This window comes from Carassius gibelio, chromosome B6 (assembly GCF_023724105.1).
Source record: "Carassius gibelio isolate Cgi1373 ecotype wild population from Czech Republic chromosome B6, carGib1.2-hapl.c, whole genome shotgun sequence".
Lineage (NCBI taxonomy): Eukaryota > Metazoa > Chordata > Actinopteri > Cypriniformes > Cyprinidae > Carassius > Carassius gibelio.
The window spans coordinates 8410969-8417314 of NC_068401.1; the positions used below are offsets into that span (position 1 = coordinate 8410969).

General features: G+C 32.6%; 1 long non-coding RNA gene across 1 annotated transcript; it reads right to left on the reverse strand.

Moving 5' to 3' along the window:
* Positions 1 to 5288: 5288 nt before the first annotated feature.
* Positions 5289 to 5995, reverse strand: LOC127959494 (uncharacterized). Its single transcript, XR_008154273.1, has 2 exons — positions 5785 to 5995; positions 5289 to 5668 (listed from the first exon to the last, which is right to left on the reverse strand). It is a non-coding gene; the product is annotated as an uncharacterized LOC127959494 (long non-coding RNA).
* Positions 5996 to 6346: the final 351 nt, after the last annotated feature.

The window sequence follows — 6346 nt, forward strand, 5'->3', positions numbered from 1 at the left end:
AGAGCATGACACAACATTTAAAAAAAAAAAAAAAGACATGGGATTTTTTATACTGTTTTTATTTAAATTTTTGAGCATTCATTTTAAAAAGAAAAAAATACAATGGGTAACCATTGTTTCTGCCAAAATAGCAGAGTTATACAATTATTGTTACATTTGTAAATTCAAAATAAATGAATATAGGCTAAAAGTTTCAAAACACTGAAAGAATCTTTGAAATTTGTTTGTTTGAAAGCATCAAGTCAACATTATTAGAGTGTTATTGTAGAAACAAGTGAGGTAGCCTAATGATTATGTTTTTTGACGATGATTTCCATGATGAAGAAATAAAATGTTGAATCCTCCAATTAAAATATAATATGACACATTTTATATGACTGATTTTAAATTGCAATATTTAACAACAAATAATCCCTAAATGTTATATGTTAATATAAATACTAACATATAACATTTAGGGATTATTTGTTGTTAAATATTGCAATTTAAATTAAATTTATTGCATTTTGTTAAATGTCATAATGTGGTTTAGTCATGCAGGCCTGATCATGATCCTTTAATACGCTAAGTGGATTTATTCCACAGAATGAATCATGGCTGTATAGCATATTGTTATGGAATATTGGAACAGGTCAAAAGGACAAATTCTAATCCTAATATTAATCCTTATAATTGATTATTAATAATGCTATTTTTACATATTAAATTAATAAACTAGAATATTATAAATATTTTGGCATATGAAAGTGAAGGTGATGTTCCACAGCCCACAGAGTGTCACTAAACCGAATAAGTGATCATAGCCAGGTGTAAGAAAGTATGAGACTGAATGAATAGTCATGCACCTCAAGCACTCTGGAATAACACACATAGTTTTTATCTTGTTTCTCTACATGTCAACACTAAGAAAAATAAAAAGTTTATGTGAATAGAAGCTGGTGTTTCTGTGTTTACTGAAAGTTTAGAGTACATACCAAATAAAGACATTCAGTGTGAATGGGAATTTGTAGAGTAATAATATTGCCAAGAAACAAATAAATTGGGCCATAACCACTCACTTTCATCAAGAACAGGGTGATTTTTAGACGAAGAGGACAGGATCCCGTTGCTCTATTAAACTGAACATTGTTCTTTACATAATAACAAAATGTAGACATTTTCATACATTATTGCACTAACAAGCACACTTTTTTCTACACACTGAGTAAAATCACACACACATGTGGCTGATTTCCTTAGCTTGACTTGGATAGTGATATAGCCTCATCTAATCTACGGTAAGTGCACTTACTAGGACATATGAATATGGAAAATGAAAATAGATGTTGAAACTACCTTGAGTTCAATTGCACTATTCAGGTGCTTATTTTGCATGAATATGATTACAAACGAGGCTGACTGACAAGTGTAAGTATATACAGGTACGCGTTCCAAATGACTTAAATGTGAAAGGGAATATTCTCCGGCGTCTACTGGTGCCTCTCTTTGTGGATCACAGAACACGGGCAAAATGTAATGGATAGCAAAGTGTGACTGCAGTCCTAACTGCCAAGATACATGAAAACCTTTTAGAAAATAATAAGCCCGTTTTGTCCTCAAGGTGGATATTATTAAATCATGGGGTTCTCAGTCAGGTCATTAGAGTATGTCCACCAGTGTATACTTTAGATTTGGATGTGTGACATACATTGATAAGCACAACTGTAGAAAGCTGCGAGGGTAAAGATATTTGCTTTCAGCACTGTATGTCTTGGCAGAGTTACAATTGGACTATAAAATGTGTCAGACAGTAATTCAATATCCACAATGGGCATTTGACTAAGCTTTCTTTATTTATCTGAATCAAAAAACCTTCTTTCAAGTGTAAGTAGCAGAATTTTATTGACTACCTTATTTAAACTTGCTGCTATATGACCATAAAAAAATGTAAATAAACGCTGATTTTACACTTAAAAAAAAAAAAAGCAGAAGAAGTAAATATACTGGTATTTTTCTGCCAGGAGGACATTATACGTTCATTTCATTGATATTTAACCATAAAACAAAATTAAAAACACAGGAGAAACTAAAATAAAAACTATAAAATAAAAAAAACTATATATATATATATATATATATATATATATATATATGTAAACACTATACAGATTTGTTTTTCATTTTAATACAATATTATTGTGCCCTTTTTTACAGAATTCTTTTAACAGTGTACAGTAGACATCATTTCTTAATGCAAGATACTTTTTTGGCTTTTATTAAATGTATGGATTTTATTTACTAAAAGTAAAAAAAAAAGGCATCATTAAAATAAATGGAATATGGAGAACTTGACTTGATTTCAATTATGAAAGTTTGCCCATGCTTCCAAAAGAAAGAAAGAAAGAAAGAAAGAAAGAAAGAAAGAAAGTCATTCAAATCACTGAAGGAGCACTTTATGTATATAGTATCTTTATACAACCTCATTAAATATGTTTAATATGCATAATATGTTGTTGTTGTTGTTGTTGTTGTTGTTTTTCTCTCAAAGTAGTCTTGAGGCCATGTCACTTGCATCCCATATGGAAAATCCAGGGAAAATCCTCCAAACTGAAAAGCTCCACAGACGATTCAGGACAGTTGTTTAGACTAAAATACACAAAAACATCTAAAGATAATCACATAAACTAATGTTAAAGTGTACATATTCGATTGCTGGATAACACAACAATTATCAGTGTCTTTGTCATCACAATACCACACAAAAAGACTTCGTGAGGTCTCTCAATTAGAGCATCAGATCAGATCAGATCAGTCCTGCTGCCACTGAGATCAATGAGCTGTCCTTAACTTTTAAATAAATCTGGATGATGTTCAAAAAACCGCCATACTTTTTTGAGCATTGTGCTAAGTCCACGTAATGAAATGTAAATTTCAGACACAACCCAGCCTTCAGTCAGGCTGTTCCACCAAATTAGACAACCAAACAGGCAGGACAATTATAGGAGAGGTGACCGAAGGCCAGCAAAACACTTCTTGGATGAAATGGCTAAAAATGTCCATCAGCGATCTTTTCACCACAATTAATTTGCTTGGCCTCTCTGGGAAAGTGGCCATGAGAAAGTCAATTTTGAGAAATGCCAACATTAGGTCAGTGCTGCAGTAAACTAAAAGCCATGTGAAGCATTTGAAAGGGATGAAACTAAATGTGTGCTCTTTGGCCTGGATACTAAGCATTGTGTTGACAAAGTAACACCTCCCCAATCATCAGTCAAGAACAGTTGTGGCAGCATTACGCCTGTGCCTTAGGATTGCTTTAAGAAATTGGAAAAATTTATGGAAATAAGGGGAATATGGATAAAGCCACATCCAAATCCTTGAGGAGAATCTGTTACAGTCAGTCAGAGATATCACTTAAGACAGAAGGATAATGACCTTATCAACAAGTACAGTAAATATATAATTGGCCTGCAAAACAAGAAATGAAATAATTTAGAATGACAGGCTTCAGACTTCAATTCAACTATAAAGATTTCTAAACTGCAGTACAAAGGAAATATTTGTATAATTTGGTACAATGAGAGAAATTACAGTTACAAATGACTTAAATGAGGGATATATGAGTGTAGAAATTGCATTGAATTTTGGAGGTAAATCTTCTAAATAAATTTTATTCTGTCACATAAAATTGTATATTTTAATTTTATCATTTAAAATTGAGTATAAAAAATAAATGCAAGAAAACAGTTTTGCGGCGAATTTGTTTTCTCTGCTCAATGGTTGCAGTGCAGCTAATCTCACTCTCTTATTCAGATTTTTACATGCAAAACAGTTAACGTACTGTAAGTGAGACAGAACCTTTGGTGAACTCTGCTGTCCACTTTACTCAGTTTAATTTCTGTTTCCCTTTCTAAACATATAGGGCTTGAACCCTGTCAGTTTTGATCGTTCTCACTGGTCTGATCAAACCCAACAGGATAACAATTAAAGTCCTGCTGGATTAAGAAACAGTTGTAAAAGTGCATATAAATCATTATGTCAAGCACAAACAAGGACAAATACAAAACTGAAAAATATTATTTTATCTGATGAACAATTTCAGCTACCATTAGTCTCTGACATTTGCTCCATGCAGCTGTTCTCGCACTACAACTGTTTTAAGTGCACTACAGGAAATAAAACACACATATCACATGCTAGGTATTTAATCCTGGTATCTTGGGCAAAATTTAATTTTGGTACAATTACAGCAACGCAAGTCCAGATGTTTAGACAACATGTTAACGCATTATTGTCCATCTCTAATGATATGGCTCAGGCTCATTAAATATGAAGGCATATAAATGGTTTTAACTATGCTTCCTTAAGTTACATCTATAATTTATTGTTAATTTTGGTTGTTGAGCACCTGGAAGACAGCAAAATTTAAAAAATTCTAAAAAAATTAAAGTGGAGAGGAAAATGACAATACATTGAATGAATCGTTCATGAAAATGTACTCGCCCTCAGGTTATTTAAGTTCATGGGAACAGATTTGTAGAAGATTACAACAGATTTAAAATAGATTTTGATTTACAATAGATACAAGCATCCAGATTTACTCTTCACAAGACATAAATTGATGGACAATTGCTACAAGTGTGATTGCATCATACAATAATTGCTGTTAATAGTGTTCATCATCTGGTTGATTATGTCTTGTATTAATTTTTCAGAAAATTCCTGTCATATGCACATAAACCGACAGTCACCACTGATTAGTTACTACTAAATATTAGAAAAAAAATTTTTTTAAGTTGCTTTGCAATGATTTGTATCGTAAAAAGCACTATACAAATAAAATATTTTTTTTATTCAATTCAACAAAATTGAATTGAATTGAATTGAACTAGATTTTATTATGGTGTGGATTATTTTTGTTTAATTTAATGTTTTTATCAGCTGTTTGGACTCTCATTCTGATGGCACCCATATCACTTTTTGTTCAAATCTTTATTGTCCTGTATGTCAAAAGAAGTGTAGATTTAACACATTTTAAATATATGTTTATGTTTTTAAACAATTCACCAAAAATGAAAATGAAACACTTTTTTGAAACACATTTCTTTTTAGAGCCTGATAGTCGCTGATTACCATTCATTTTCTGTATGTTTAAAATAGTCTCCTTCCTAACATCTATTTTGTTGTCAGTGAAGAAAGAAAATCATGCAGGTTTAGAGTAAACAAAGGCATAATTATAACTTTGAGCAAACTATCCTCTCAAATGAAGACAATAGGTGTCAGCATCCTTGAATCACACTGATGATGCAAAGTCCCAGTTTTATTTCTTTTTCTCTGAATGTTAAAGAATAATTATGGAGGTCAATCCACAAACACATGCACATGCTCTCAGGGGACTTGTAAATGTCACAGGCAATCAGTTCACTCTGGCTCAATTCATTTCATTAGTCTGACTGATTAAATACCTGAGGATAAGCCAATACATCTTCAGTGCTCAATCTCTTTAACTCTGGCACAGTGAGAGTCCCGCTTTTGGGAAAGGAAGGATTTAGAAGGCAAGATAATTCTTTGCTCAATCAGTTTCTTTTTCTGTGGGAGTTTTCATTTGTTTTTGCTTGCTTTAGAAGATTGGAAACCGGAGAAACACCAGGGTTTTATTTATGAACTTCTTTTGGTTCCAGATCAGCAATGGCTGCAAATGAACAAGAAAACTCATGAACATCGGCAGAGACATATGGGCGTAAACAAATAGGCCCATGCAATTTCTCAGGTTTTGAAAGACATTATAGAATGAATGCTGGTTCTTACCTGCAAAAGCAATTATTTGCATACAAAAATGCTCTCCCTCCCAAACGCTCTATGCTGAAAGTAACCAGATTCTTTGTCAACCAGACATTCATTGCCTTGGGCTCAGATGGGGATATTAAACTATTCCAAGCTGTTCCACTCCAAGCAGCAATCAAGTTTGGAACAAGATGACGTTCAATTACTAAACACGCCGTCACACAGCAATCTTGTCCTTGCTGTGGCTGTTGTAGCTTGGGTTTCAATCAAAGAGGCAGCCAAAATTGTGTTACAGTAAAGCACTGCCTATAAAATTACCTAAATGCAGATACGAATAGAATATACAGATATACCACAGACTTTGGCTCTCTTTATTCCATTTATAAAAATAATACCAAGTTTTATAAGTATGTTATAATTTAAAAAAAAATTACTTAGCAAATAAAAGCAGCACATTTCAGGTGATTACATAGCAAAACAGTGATAAGGATTTTGAATTTGTCACATACTGTAGGCTAATGCAATGGAGACACTGATCATGCATAACACTTTTATCATCATATAAAGCAGTGGTTTTCAAAGGATT